This window comes from Temnothorax nylanderi, unplaced genomic scaffold, assembly GCF_030848795.1.
Source record: "Temnothorax nylanderi isolate EJ_2023f unplaced genomic scaffold, tnyl_v1.0 TNYL_tig0002_pilon, whole genome shotgun sequence".
NCBI classification, from domain to species: Eukaryota; Metazoa; Arthropoda; class Insecta; order Hymenoptera; family Formicidae; genus Temnothorax; species Temnothorax nylanderi.
The window spans coordinates 3,518,087-3,534,435 of record NW_027249064.1 but is presented as its reverse complement, the minus strand read 5'-3'; the positions used below and the strand labels follow the sequence as shown (position 1 = coordinate 3,534,435).

Sequence of the window (16,349 nt, the reverse complement as noted above, 5' to 3'; positions counted from 1 at the left end):
AGATGTCCATAAAACACGCAGAATCCTTCGCAGACGACGCCTATGAGTCTCTAGCTTTAGAGATCCGACAGTATTCGGTTATCGGCGCTATCGGGCATGATAGATGGCGAGTGGTGGCCACGATAAATCATCGGCTCACACCGCACTCGCACCGCACGAGGAGAATCTACGAGACCCGTCTGACTCTTCGGCTGTCGATCAGCGGCGCAGGCGGGAAACGGCGTGGCTGATAACGATCGACGACGAAAGTATTAATTATTATTTGCTGCTCGTGCCTTTCAATTTGTTTTGCTGCGCCGCGCTGGCACCGTTTCGCCCCGCGAAAGTGACGAGACCCCGCCGGAACGATTTCGCACGCCGGCAATAAATCACCGACGATTCCGCTTCCATAACGGTTCGAATTCGCGCGCGCGCGCGGAGGTGGGCTTGATCCGAGCGGGCCCTTTGTAGATCGACGAGTGATCGGTGTGTGTATGTGAAGCTAGCGTCTCATTTTGCGGAAACTGTCAAACTATTAAGAGTTCTGGCTTCCTTTTCAATAGTTCTAAAGTTCCTGATAGGTTAAACAAATAGTTCTGGCCACGGTCATATAAACAGGTCTGGACACTTCGGCTCTGCAACTATAGAACTAGAGAACTATTGCGGGTGCAAATGGAACTGTTGATAAAACTTCGGATTTTTTAAAGTGAGGTGTTAACTTCACAAAGACGATATTTAATTGCAGCTAAAGTAACATATCAAATGTCAATTACATTATCGCAACAATTGTGCTGACTCGATCACTTCCTAATATCGCTCGAAGAAAGTCCCGTCGGGTCTGCGGCCTATGACGCGCCGAAATAAGAACGGGAAAGGAGGCACGCATAGAAGGGCCGACATTCATTAATAAATGCAACACCTCGTCAGCGCGCGGCCTACGTCTTCATTAACGGCGCGGCCGGGCGCGCGGTCCATTACTTTCCCAATAGCGACACGTACGTCGTTAAGAATGATATTTAATTAAGCGTCGAATAATTGGAAATATTCCTCGGCGAATCGCATGCGCCGCGGGGGCGCGCGTCCATGTTGGTGTAATTAAAACTGTGGGATCGTTACGCCTGCGTTTTCCCTTTTACCGGATATGTACATACACGAACGGACACGCGTACGTATGCACGTATTGTGTGAGATTTTTCCGGCGCCCTCGGCGATGACTCTTCCCCGATTTCGCTGCGTGGGAGTCCCGCAGGTGCATCCTCGATGTCGGAGCGCGGTGATTCAGCGTTGAGTCGCTACGGCTGCGGCGTTTCTCTCTTCTCTCAGTTTCTCTGTGCGGCGACGTATCATCGGCTTGTGCCGATGATCACGTCGATAGATCACTCGTTGTTCGCTCGATGACATGGCATTTTGTGATTACTCCGTGTATTACTTTATCCCGAAACGGATTGCAACCTCTCTCTCTCTCCTCTTCTCTTACGCGAGCGAATCGGCTCAGCGTTTCGTTTGTGTCCGACAGCTAGCCGGCGCACTGATAGTTACGAAAGATGCATTGTCTGTTTTACACAGGGGTGTTATTAACTAATCATTACAGATAAATTTGCAAGTAAAAATATAGTACAGAATGAATAATTCTCAGGAGATAGACCTAACACAGGGTACTTTGGTACGGTACCAAAACCGTAATATAAACGTTTCTACCAGTTTGTAAAATCAGCTCGAGGCTTTTTTCCTATCCTTCTCCCCCTCCCATGTCTCGTAAATACGATTTAATTTTTGCCGTACTACTTTATTCTTACACACCCGCCTTTTAACCGTTCTTTTAACGTTAATAATCGTTGGTCTCGGCTCACGCCAAGATCATGGATTCGAGAGAGACGCGAACGTGAAACCGCGCCCGAGTTATCGGCACATCTGTCCCGTAAATGGGCCCAAGATTTATGAGAGGGCCAACACGCGCCTGGAATCATTATCTCGACTCGGGGCGAGATATTTATACGTGTGGCCTTGGCAGCTCTCTTTCCACACCCTGTCATTACCCATGTGCGCTCCGAGGCTTCTGACGATTTTGCCGCTTCCTTGAAAACGAATTAATGAATTAAGATCGTTAATATATATTTTTTACCAACACATAAAATAATGATCCAATATGTGCAAAAGCATTGCATACAAGTATGAGTATATTACAAATCCACATTCTTTATGATAAGTAATATTGAGAGATAAAATAATATATCTATTGTAATCATCACATAATTTTATCGGTATTTTTCGATTGTTATTACACTGTTGATTACTTTCTTCCCGTTTCATAAAATTGCATATCACATTCGTGATTTTCCAAACTTAATTATTTTAACTTATTTCTAACGATACAGTTCTCTCTCTCTCTCTCTCTCTCTCTCTCTCTCTCTCTCTCTCTCTTTCTGTCTCTCTTTTATTGAGCAGAAATTTTAAGGAATTTTTGCATTTTTTAGTCACTTGAAATATGATTTCTTCGCTTCAATTAACATGTAGTTCATAGCGCGACAACGTAAAAAGAATTTTAACCGCCGTTACAGTTACGTAACCCTACGTAAGTTCAGGCTCGACTGTCTCATCCGTGACATGCTCAGAGAACGAGCAAACAGGCGGGTACACCGGGACGTTAACGAGCGATTCGATCGGCGAGCCGGATTATTCCTCGGCTCGGAACCGACAAGTAGCTCGAGGAGGACCGCCGACGCTCGCGTATCAGGGCACATATCCGGGTAGACAACCCCTTAGGATGAATAATGGTCGCGGTAACGCGGCGTACGATCCCGGACAAAGCGAGGCCAACAAGTGTAACGCGTCGGCTGAATGCTCCAAGAGATCCGTCCGCTCTCTTCTCCTCCTCCTTCTAGCGGTCGAGAACGAGGCGTAGTGACTGTTAAGAAAAAAATAGTCGTCTCTCGAGAGCAGCGTATAATAGTCGGTTAATGATCAGCGCTGAATACACACGACATGAATCGCCATGCGATCAGCATCGAAAACGCGCGAGAGAGGGACTCTCTCTCCATAGAGACTCCGTTCTTTTTTTTATTTCGCCGAGACTCTTCTTTAAAAACCGCATGATTTATTAACCCGTGGCGCCGGACAGGTGAACTGTTCCCGTTCGCGGGGCAGTAATGGACCGGTCGAATGTGAGACTTGGATTACGGCAGCTAATTCGTAATCTCGCGGGCGAGACACTCGTATAATCTGGATCGTTTTGTTTTATCGACGTCGAAGTTTACAGCTATTGTTGGTTGTTAACTAAATCGCGACAGGAATTAATGTTCAATGAGCATCTACAAAACATTATTTATTACGAAGAAGGCTTCTTTAAGAAACATGTTTTTATTTATAACGTTTATACTGAGACACATTACACATGTTTCATATTTTCTGTAACGCAAATGTCGGGGGGGGGGGGGAAGATAAATCTTAAAAAAAAAATATATATATATATATATTTCTTTTCGACATTGCTTTGGACTTACTACCCTGTGCTAAAGACTTCCGCGGACTTTGGATCACCCGCAGCTACGATCGCTTGAAATTAATCTCCTCTCCCTCCCGTAGAGAGGAGTCATCGGTCGGCGCGAGCACCTTCCGAGATCGTTAATCCACGATTTACGCAATCGTGTTTCGTAACGGTTGCCCCGTACATCTGCCACCTACATGCCTTGGGACAGAAATTATCCTAATGACGGTCGAGGGCTGTTTATAACGCCTCAAATTGATTCCGCCGCCTTGTGGTTTCGGGCAAGCGTGTATATTCGAGCAGTCAATCACTCCCCCGGTGTATATCCCTCATAACAAATTTTATCTGCTTGTAACAGTAAGAGATTGGCAAGTATCCTGGCGAGATCATAAAGTTCGTGACAAGACATCGTATATCTACGATCATTATCTACGACATTATCTCTAAATAATTTAAGTGTAATCGAGACAAAAATTATCGCGAGTTAAGCATAATAATTATTAAATAGCATAAACCGTAGAGGAAAATATATAATAGCAAATTTACTTTAATGGTGAACAATAATAAAATTTTATATATTATTTAGTTTAGATGTCGCTTAAATAAAAAATTCTATCCGCACCTCTGTAAATTTCCGCACGTACTGACGACAGCGGTTTCCGGTTACACATAACGCAGTGTCACACTGTTACGTGGTGTCTCGTCGCAAAACGCGGCGTAATCGCAACTTGGAACTCAATATGGAATAGAGATCTCGAATGTTTATGAAATTACTCCGGCGGGAATTACTCGCAGTGACAAGGAATGGTTTCTGGAGCGCCCGTACCGTAAAGTACCGGCGAAATCGCGCGTCTCGAGTTTCGACATCGCGATGTCTCTCTGTGCGAGATAGTATACGATCTATATTAGACGTAAACTATCAAAATAAAGCTTGCGGACTCGTTCGCCGCAGGCTTGGAGTTGGCTCGAAGTCTCGTAACCACGATAGCACAAATCACATCGCTGTCCTGAGATACTACATCTATATTTAACGAAATAATATTAACTCTGTACGTCTAAAATCTCGTTAGCCATCCCCCGCAAATATTTATATGTACTTTCACATGTAATGTACAAACGGAGATATCGGGTGACTTGCCTTCGATATTTTTACAAAAAATAAATGTCGCATATCCAGTTCCTTAAATACTTTCTCGATATTACAAGTCCCGAGGTGTCTTTGACACAAAATAAAACTGTTGCACGGATTAGTTTCGCGTAAAAGCCGTCTAATTATCCCCTGCACTAGTGTTGCGACCAAAGCAACGGCATTTCGCAGGTAAGAACCGCCTCTCATTATGGCGTACCGCCGACACTCGACCGCTGCATTAAATAGCACGTGCGCACGTGCTCGTAATTAACTCATTAGTTAGCACAATGAGTCGCTAGACTTGCCGTCTAACCGCCGATTTGAATCGCGCCACGATTTTAACGGTCGGTGTAAACGCGAGGAAAAAGGGATCGCGATAGCAGCTTGCTGCACGATGGATAGCATGTTACTTAACATGCTTCATGCGAGAATGAACAGCCAGAATAATAAAACTGGAGGTTAAAGCTATCTTGTCTCGGTTTCCTGACATAATTTGATCTAATTCGTTCCGTATTTTCTCTAATATACAGTTCATTTTTTTCTCTAAGGATAAAAGCCGAAAGAGGAGGATAAAAATACCAAACAGTAAAAATTTATTATTTCCAAATACTGGCTACTTCTTGCTTTTAATACTGTCTTTACATCGAGGAAGGATGAAAAAAAATTATGAAGCAACTACATGAGTAATAAGTGGAAAAACTCAGTCTGCTTGGACTCGCGGGACTCTGTCTCACCTTAAGACACACCTGTACGCAAAGCCATCAATTGCCTCGCTCGCGCAGTCATTTGTCGTGCCAGTAACCGTCGATTAATGTCTCGGAGAAACGAACGCTCTCCTTCTCGGCTAGTAAAGAATGGCGGTATTTTTTTCATGTTTGACCAATAAACAGGCAACATATATTGCTCGCGCTCGTTACGTGCCTGTTCAAGGACCGACCGTTTTTGCATGCTGGTTGACACTTGTAAAAATATTTAAATCTGGTCGTATTTATCAGGTTTTAACAGGCCACTGTATTTACAGTCTATTTACAGGCCACTGAGAATTTTCTCAAGAATTTTCTCAGCAAAAAAACGCTGCCCCCGCCATCTAGCGGAGAAAAGGTATCCCTAGATGGAAACTGGGCTCCGTCTTTCAAAAGAGACGTTAAACCGTTGGTCCAAAGGAAAATGGTAATGGATGAGAGTTGGATAGTAGGGGAGGGTGGGGGAATTGGGAACACTTAACTTCTAACGCTCAAAAATAATAGAGAAAAGTTATAAACTAAATCAACTTTTATTGCTACATAAACTTTGGTTATCTATGTATGTACTTAGTAGTCATAAAAAATTTTTTTAAAATTTACGTTTTAATAAAAATATAAACAAAAACAAAAAACATTGCCGTTCCTATTTACCCGATACTCTATGGGGTAATTGAGATCATCCCGCGGGGGAAATGGGAACGGTATGGGGTAATTAGGAACGACGGTTAATCACGACATATATCACACATAACCTCTACTAGTCTCACCGGAAGTACATTGTTCATGTGCCCAGAGTTGGCAAACGGCGCACTGGATCCAATCTTCTTTCGGTGGAGATTGATACTTTTCGTAGCACATTATGCAGTAAAACTCTTCTTCGTTTTCTTTTTTTTGTAAAGCTTTCTTCAAATTTTTGACTCCTTTACCCTTGACTCGTGGCTTCTTTGGTATGATTTCTGGTGATCTTTCGGTGTTCTTTTCTGATTTTTTAGCGTTTCTCTCACTTCGTCTTTTCTGTTTTTCCTCTAATTGGATTTTTATTGGTGTGCTGGATAAAATCTGAGAGTGCTTCTTACTCAGGTAGCATGACTCGTCATTTTGACGTCAAAAGTCTGTCATTTTGACGTCTTTTGACGTCATTTGACGTCAAAATGATGAGTACTTGCTATCTGGGATTTTGTCGCTTAGAAGTGGTTCCTGTTTTAGGAATGACAGGCACATTGATGATTTCGGCAAGAGGCACAGGAGTGGATGGAGGAGGAGTATTAATGGTAACGCTCAAATTATTTTCATTTTCAGGAACAGAAGTGGCATCCTGTGTTGGTATTTGACTTTGCCTGACAGTGTTAATGGACTCATTTAAACTTTGCTCAGCTGCATGAACATCACATTCTTGAGTCTGACTGGTGTGGGATTGATCAGATACCGTATTCTCAAAGCTGTCTTTAAATTTATCAGGATCAATAGGATAAATTCCAGCAGCCCTAAATCCACTGACAGCCTTGCTTATGTTAGCTGTTTTGTTGTACGCCTTTGTAAAAAGTTCTCCAACCTCATATTGGCTTATTCGTTTGCCAGGGTTGTTAACCATGTAGAGTTCACATTCCTTATTGTATGCCATCTTCAGTGAACTGAAAATTGTAAGATCCAGTGGCTGCATTTTGTGAGATACATGGGGTGGCAAAGAAAGAACTTGCAGGTTGTGTTTTCGGAAAAGCTCGTATGCTCCCAGGCTGATAGACTTTCGTGATTATCGAGTATTAATAATACTGGTTCCTCTTTGGTAGGTTTCACAAAAGAAATGAAGTGTTGCAAGTAGTCAAGAAATATGGACTCATTTATCCAACCGGAATCAGAAACCGTGGCAATCATGTCGCTGTTACAGCCTTTAATTAACAGTCCGTTCATTCTCTTTCTTTTGAAGATAAACATGGGAGGTACATATATGCCACTAGCGCTGACAGCACAAACTACTGTTGTTGTTACACCGCGTTCTCCGCTTGTCGCTTTTGCTATCTGTTTTACACCTTTTGGAGCCAAAATCTTGTAATTTTTTTGAACTGTGCTAATGCCGGTTTCATCAATATTAAAAATACGATGACCAGGTATATTGTGTTTTTCTTGGATCGTTTTTAGTTGATCAAAAAACAGATTTACTTCGGTGGCATTAAAAGCTGTTATTCTATTAAGTGAAGTAGCTTCTGGAATCCGTAAGCTGATGGAAGGATGTCGAGACATAAAGCCATAGTACCAGTCTTTGCCTGCCAGCTGGGTTTCTTTGTTAAAATTGTGTTGCAGTTTGTTAGCTTCAGCAAATCGAAAAGCAAGTCTACGTAATGAATTTGGTGTTATGCCATAAAAAGACTTGCAGCAATCAAGTATGTATTTTTCTAGTTGGTCCTCTTGTTCTTTATTAAATACCGTGTGCCGACCTTTTTTTGGTGTCTTCAATTCGTTTTGTTTTAGTTGCTTAAATAATGTTGTTTTTGGTACTGAGTATTTGATAGCAGCTTGGCCAAATGTGAGCTTTTTACTTTTAACATCTTCGATTGCATGGCGAAGATTTTCAATTTGGTATTTTGGTTTAGTCTTTCGTACGTAATTTCGAGGCATCTGAAACACTTTGTAAAGTTTAAACATTTTTACACAATCAACCAGCAGCACTATGGGTAATTAAGAACGTAAGGGGTAATTGGGAACGTTCCCAATAAATTAATAATTAATAGTCGCACGGCTGATAACGCAAAAAGAACGCACCTATGATAAATGTGCCACGTCAGTATGATTCAAGATAGCCGTATACCGACGTACGAGGATTTATCATTTTGTAACATGAAAATCGATACGAACACTCAAACATCCAGTCACGAGACTCACCGGAGGAGATTCTTAAAATCAAGCGTCGAGTTTATCCTCGTACTTCCATCTGCCAACATAGAGTATAGATATTGTAAGTCTGTATATAAAATACATGTCAAAATACATGTAAAAATACATGTCAAAACATATTTACAAATGCATATAAAAATAGAAAAACATTGACCAATCTGGTCATCGATATTAATTCTTTATTTTTATTTTCCAACTCTGCAATCTGGATCTTCATACAAGTCGTTTGTTGTTCGTATAATTTTATACGATTATTTGATTGCTTTATTTCCGTTAATAAACGATCTTGAGCTGTCAGAGTATAGAAACGACTCTTCAGATCCTCGTATTCAGTATGATCATATGCTGGCAGTTTTTTTTGCGTGTAATTCTCTTATGTTGGATACTATCGTTCTTATTCTGCAATGTGGGCAAGTCCTAAGGTCGTATAGCCATATCAGAATACAACTTAGCCCATATAAGTGTCCATATATTGCTGTCACTGTTATGATCTAATCTATACTATTATATAAAATTCTTACGGGTGGTGTATGTTTGAACGTTTTTAACTTAAAAACTATTGGACCGAATTTTTACCAAAAGTATATAAAATAGGGGTAGAATTTTACTTTCTGGCGACCTTTTGAGCGATACTACGCGTGTAGCAACCGAGATAATTAAATCGCGTACGGCAATAAGTATAAGACATTATCGTGCGCTATTATCGGTTGATAGAAAAGGCTAAGCGGCGCGTTCAGGGCAATGACAATCGACGCATAGACACGCGTGCATTTGAATCGCCAAACCTTGCGACGGAGCATGATCGTTCAATCTGACGGCGCTTGCATATGCAGAGTACACGGGGTACACCTAGACTCTCTTATTGCCTCGCAGTCGATGTGAAACACTAAAAATGCTAAGAAAAACGCTAATGACAAATTTCAAAACGTTATTAAGTGCAACAAGGTTCTTTGGACGAGTTTCTTAAATTTTTTTATACTATCTCGTGACTTTAAATACGTCTCTTTCCAGCTTTTACAGGAAATTTTTATAGGGCAACTTTGAATTAATATGTAAAAAGTTTTAAATTAATTTTTCATTAATATTTGTAAGTATATTAAGTATAGTTCCATATGCGACTTCTGGCACAATATTACAGAAGAGTAAAGATTTTCTAAACCTTATCGTAAGGCTCTCTCTCGATCAATGATATTCTAGAATGTATCTTGGCCTACTTATCTGATTTCCTTTTCAAACGGAAATTTCTCGTCACCGTAAGGAGTCCCGCTAAATAGCGATGCATCCGGTCCTGCAAAAAAGATCCCACTTTGGGCGGCCTCCTTCGGTACAAAACTCGGTCGGATTGAAAATAGACGAGCTCTCGCAAGGGGAAAAAATATTAATAAATGGTGGGTGAGTCCTATTTCCTGGGACCGGATCTGTATGTGGGGTACCGACAGTCGAAGGGTGGGCAATACCGTTAACCGTCATCGATAATCGACTGGCTCGATCGTCCTTTGTATGCAACAAAGCATGGCCTTACATCTTCCGGAAGGAATATTTCGTTCAGATCTCATCCGTTCTTTTAAAGGTTAAGAACCTACATCAATACGCATCGACATGCATTCGAGAAAAAAATCATGCATTAATATCGTGTGACACATAACCGAATCAAAGATATTTTTAAAAAACCAAACTCCTTTGCGGTAATATAATTAATAATGAATATGATTATTTACAATAAAGTCAATTTTCTTGTTCTAAATTTTAATTTCACTTCAACCACCTTACAGTTACCTACCTACTTGCGATAACACGAGATACGCTCCGTCGTGCAACAATCAGCACCTTGTGGCGCACGTGAGCTTTTTACACACAGATTGTTATGAGTACCATTATGCCAATCGCATTTATCTTGCACTTAGGCGAACCCGAAGTGCCTCGTGCGATATGGCGTCGTCACGCTTTGAGCACCGACTTTCGCGACTTTCGCGGCGATTTGCTACAGAGCGAACCACGAAGCTCTCGATCACTCTGATCAAGAGACACGGTAGTGTCTCGCGTCAAGTACACGCGAAGCGAGACCGCACCGTGACTCTTTTACGCGACGCGACGATTTTGCGAGTACTCGAGATGTTGAGATATCATAATTATAAATGGGACTAATACCATGCGCGTATTACATCGCGCGAAAGTGGGCTCGCGTCGAACGGCTCGTCGCGGCCGGTGTCCACAGGTTGTTCGCGTAATGCTCGTTGTCGCACTTGGCGATCCCTCCCAAGTGGCGGAGATCCTCCCCGATACACGCGTCCGCGTGTCGCGCCCAATTCGACACTCGATGGATAATTTTACGCGTCAGCAATGTCTCCGTGGTGATACACATTTCGTCCACGTCAAACACTCAATGACGTTGCAACGCTTCGGACACGATGTTGTCGATTCTTAGGCTACGGTCAACGTGACGCTACAAATGCTTCGAAGCATTTGATCGACCAATCAGAAAAAAGAATTTTATGGATTAACCAATCAAAAAATGCTTCGAAGCATTTGTAGCGTCACGTTGACCGTAGCCTTAATGTATCAAACGTCAGGACCTCCAAGATCCTGAGCGCGTGTTGACGCGTCACATAATTCTGACAGTACGCCAGAAAATCCTTGACGTACTGCCGGAAGTGTTTCGAGACGGCGGAGAATGTGCGACCACCGTCGGCGAATCCGCGACAAATGGTATACGCCGCCGCGAATCCTGATTCGGCTGGCCGCGCCATTTTCGCAGCCGAACAATAGCCCTGCATGTAAGTAACTACGTGCCTGTTTGTCGGTGGGGAAATGCTGACATCGAAATAGCCATAATCACTTGTAAAGCCGACTCTGTACCGATGAGTTTTGGCACCTAGTTTTATCGCTTTCGAGTACATACCCATAAGGGAATCGGCGCCTCTTCCCGACAATTTGATCAACAGCGCGCTGTCAGGGCGAGTAGGTCGCAACACGTCAACCCTGTGCAATTGCACAACGTCGACGTGGGGATGGTCGACGTTGACCACGCGAGCGACGACGTCTCTCGCGACGTCTTTTTCCAATCGCATCCCATGTTCGTACATGTAAAACCTGACGTACGTCATTCCACACGTACGAGTCAGGTCGCACTCGTTCAATTGTTCACTCACGAGTCGCGCAAACATTTCATAGTCGACCTGCATTACATTATACGTTCGATCGACTTCGTACGCAACATACTTGATCCCCGCTCGCGCGGTCTCTGTAAATATCGGGAGTCGACGCGCCGCGCGCACAATTATGCGTTGTACAAACGCGGAGACACTTTTTCTTAGCTGACCGTCTTCCTCGGCGGTCGTTTGGCGTGGTACGTTGGAAAAAAAGCCATGTTGACGATCTAATTGAAACATTACGAACAGCTTTATCGAATTTATAAGGCCTAATTCAAACTTATACCACTGTTCACGGCCATTTACCGTGTCGCCGTTGCGACAGGTAAATGCCGGTTCTCGTACCGTCGGATTAAACGATTCTCTCTTTTTCAAATAATTTGTTAGTTTGGTGTTGCGGACTAACAAAATCATTGCAGGCTTAATATTTATTTTGCACAACGTGTGGCAGCGAAAAGGTTCCATTGTTCTACACGCAATAACGTACGAATCAATGTCGCCGCAGATTGTATAATTTTGAGGATTGTCGTCAATCGGGGTTGGATCGAGCCATCTAATGAGATGGTGACGCTCGTCGTCGTCGTCCTCATCCAATTGCGGTGGTGGGCTCTGCTGCGACGACGTTGCCACTTCGGTTTCTTCTTCTTCCTCCTGCTGCTCCTCCTCCTCTTCGTCCTCCGTCCCGGACAAGAAAAATTGAGGCATATCGGGCTCTTCTTCTGCACCCTCGGGCAGATTATCGACTACGTCGACACTTTCGTCGTCGTCGTCGTCGTCGTCGTCGTCGTCGTTCTCTACGACACCGCGTCTTCTTCCTGGCACCGATCTTTCTCTCGCTTTTTCCCTCCTCTTTGGCCTTCTCTTCGTGCCCGGGGTGGTTCTTCTTTCCCTGGATAAAGAGCGCGAGGAACACCTTCTCACGGGATAATATTGTTGTAAAAATGACAAGACTTCCCGCGTTCGCTCTAATTCTTGCTCGCGTATCTCTTGCGCCGAACGCCTGGACAACGACGACGGCCTAGTTCTCGCCGCGGAAGAGGAGGCCTCCTCTCGCGCCGAATCTCCCCCACTAATCTCGGCAATGTGTTTTGGTTGAATTGTAGGTTGCATTTTTAGGTTGATCCCCGGACCCGCTACGGCTCGGGTTACCCCTATGCCTCTGCCAGTGATATAATAACGAGTGATATAATAACGAGTGAACGAATCAAGTTCTAAGTAGGCTTGATCGATAGCTTGGGGTCGATTTATAAATAAAAGTGTTTTTATTTTTCCGCTACGTGTCCTACGAGCGGAGATATTGCGATGCAAAGTCCAAATGTGAAAATTTTATATTAATATACGTCGTCGTTAAGAGATACGTCGACGTCTCTTATGTCACTTTCATTTCATGGCGCTAGAGTCGCGTCCTTTTCACTTTTTCGGCGGTGCTAGTATCGCCAGTTTCGATATGTACATAGAGGCTGCGTTCGGGGAGCGCGCTATTAGCGCTATTTGCTTATTCTATCCTTGTTCTACACTTGATGAGCGATAAAGATAGAATGATGCAATAGCGCTAATAGCGCGCTCCCCGAACGCAGCCATAGTATACGTGTATGTACTGCGCGCAGTGCAGACAGTGCGTTCAGCGCACTGTCACAGTCAGTTAACCTAGAATATGTGTTGGAGTCAATAACAATTCGATCGAGTTGCATTCTTTGTACACGAAAGAGAAGGATCCCGAAGTAAAGCGTTTGCGTTAAATAGCGGCACATGGACATCGTACAGATGTTTGAGCTGTCTGTTTTAGCTCCGACAATTTGGCATTGGCTACCGTTAGCGGAGATTCTATCAAATTATGGAATAGGTAGAGTACCTTATGAAATATGTGTTTTTAATAAGTAATGGATACATATTAGAGACGTGTATTAACGAACGTGACAATTTTTAGGTTAAAAATATTGTGGATAAAGCTGCATTATTACAAACTTGAAATCAAGTCGATATCTCTCTCGCAAAGTCGAATTGACTCATATACGTAACACATACACAACGTTATAACATAACCTCGTTCAGTATGACACCATATGACACTCGCATGGATAAAAGAGACTTATGTGCTATATAATCCTATGGACGAATTAAAGGTATCTTAAATCTCCCTCGCCCAGTGGAAATTAAAAAAAATCCGGATGACTTGACCGTTGTTTATTCGCGTTTGCTGTAAACAAAAATAGAGGATGGATCACGAAGACGAGTTCCTTAACACCTTCTTCACCCAGGTCGCACAATTATGTTCCGACAAGGTCAAGGAGACAGTTGTGAGTGGCTAAATTCTTGTTATATATATGTGATATGAATACTTGCAATTGTATAGTTGTATCTGAGAGAAAATGTATCTTTAATTCAGGAGAGAGAAAGGGAGTCGTGCAAGCAGATGCAAATGGGTCCATGGGGAATGCTCCTGATGCACTTACCGCAGATAGCCGTGGCGGAGCGTTCATATGCAGATTTAGGTTTTCTCAACACTAAAAACAAAGGTTTCCTCAGAAAAGATGAATGTATTTAACAAGGAAGATTCCTTGAAGACTGTCTACGAATCGTTAAAGTCTGACTTGAAAAGATTAGAGAAAATGACCAAGGGAACGAACTCTATCGGCACGACAGTCGCAAATGTTTCCAATCAGCTCTGTCAGTTCATCACGGCAAGAATCCAGCTGATAGATTTGTCAGTATATTAGCGCTTCAAACCTTCTTTTTCTAATGTCACATCTGTGATTATTGCATTACAGCTATGAGAGAATGTACAACATGAGTATAAACAGCAAAGTTATGAAGCATCAGGAATTGCTGCAGTGTATAGAAGGGATAGTGAAGTGCTATTTATTATCCTGTTCTAATTTGGCATTAATTGCTATTAAGACAAGTTTAACGTGCGTATCCCCTCGTGATTTTTTAGTAATGTGAAATATTGTAGACTTTAATGCGTGTAAGAAGCTAATAATTTTTATTATTCAGATTAGAATGTGAAACACTAGTGCAATTAATGAAAACGCAAGTGGAAGTTCAAAACTGGAGGTTTTTACCGATTTATTTCCATTAATAAAGCTATACAAATTTTCGTGATTTGAATAATTTAGTTAATAAAGATTTAATGTTTATGATACATTTTCATAAGTTTTGGGAGTCTTTTATTCTTTTAAAAAGAAAATCGACGTAGTTAAGGCGCCTCTGCATAAGTCGCTATTCGCGAAACGTAGTTCGCGTATCACCGTACGCACGATACACAAACGTTATTATATTGACATGTAGACTGTGCGTGTATCTTGCGTTTCGCGAATTGCGATTTATGTAGAGGCGCCTTAACGCAGTTTGTTGTATATATTAATGCCTAAAAAAATCTTGTCCCGAGATTCTTATCCAAATATTATCATTGCGATTAAACTGAAATCAATGCGGTCCGAGAGGGTTATTGGGTATGTATACTGTAGTATCTTTGTAGTATTTATAATTATTATAAATAATTAATATAATTAATATAATTATTATAATAATTAATATAATTATTATAAATAATTATATTAATATGTTTATATTACATTAATTTTTAATGTTACACATGTCTTGAAAATAAAAATTAATTTATAAAATAAAATTGTCTATTTAGCTTATTCTTTTATACTAACCCCGATATTACAGTATCCAGTTGATATCTTAAGATTTTCCGCGGCGCACAAGATACATTTCGTGAACCTCCACCTTGTATAGTTCACTTTGACAGCTATCATAACCGTTCACTACGTGTATACAGAGATGGTGGATCGCGATCTCAAAATTTCTGCGCGTTCCAAAAATCATCAAAAAAAAGTGTTGCAACCTTTCCGTGAACGACTGTACCTCTTCCAGCAGAGGTTTCTCGACGATGTTTACCTCCATGTGCTCCCTTCCATAAAGCCTAAAATAAAACAAATTTTTCCTGTACTGATTTGAGTTGTAATTATAAAGGATAATGCTACACATAATTGACAATTACTAACTTCTATCTCAGATGGAAAAAGTTTAATAATTTCTTTGGTGAGAAATTCCACCCGTTCAGTTGGCATACTGTTGAAACAGAACAAAATAAACTATTAATTACCAAAACAATTATAATTAACAGAAAAATCTGTTTACAAAGCTTTCAAATACCAACAAACCGAGCATAAATATCTAAACTTACCGAGCATTAATATCGCTACTCAGTTCATTGTTAATTATTTTGTCCTCAAGCATTTTACGCATGTTACTATTAAGACATTCATTTGTACGGAAATGTTCCAATACCATTTTCCCAGAAGTTGACGATTGCAGTAAGGTCGATAAATCCTGCAAGTAAAATTACAATTTTTAGTAAATTCTTTTTTTGTTGTTTTACAATTTACTTACGTATGAATTATTTTCCACACGTAGTCGCTTTGCGGGAGGATCACACAAATCTGTTTCCGACGACTGTCGTGAAGTAGAAGGAATACTTAAGTCTGCCTATGTAGGCAGACAAGCTTTCGAATATACCACGTTGTTACTTGCAACACTTGCAATAGATGTTGAGGAAGTGTAGTCTTCGCTTTTTTCAGACTCTGGAAAAAATCATAAAGATACTTTAAGTAATTGCAAAAAAACTATTTTTTCAGTAAGTATGCGGAAACACATAAATTCATAAATAAAAAATGCAGTATAGTACGCTCAAAATAGTTTATGCATAAATACCTTTGTTTGTAATGCAAGATGTATCAACTGGCAAAAATGTGGATTGATCAATAAGAACCTAAAAAAAAATCATTACAAATTTAAGTTTATTTAATACATATCTCATAAATATATATATATATATATACATATATATCAATATTCCGTTATAATATTTACTTTCTGTCTATCTTTATTTTGCTGCAAATGTTCCATAAAATCAATACGTTCACCAGCAATAGGTACTAATTTTTCTATTGTAAATTCTGTCAATT

At 41.2% G+C, this 16,349-nt stretch overlaps 2 long non-coding RNA genes across 2 annotated transcripts in view; both read left to right on the top strand.

Moving 5' to 3' along the window:
• The window catches only part of LOC139769862 (uncharacterized), a 146,725-nt gene that overhangs the window by 57,189 nt on the left and 73,187 nt on the right, over positions 1 to 16,349 (top strand). The gene's annotated exons all lie outside the window — the stretch shown is intronic.
• On the top strand, positions 13,336 to 14,333 carry LOC139768010 (uncharacterized). The gene is made up of 3 exons (XR_011717262.1): positions 13,336 to 13,670; positions 13,760 to 14,077; positions 14,142 to 14,333. It is a non-coding gene; the product is annotated as an uncharacterized lncRNA (long non-coding RNA).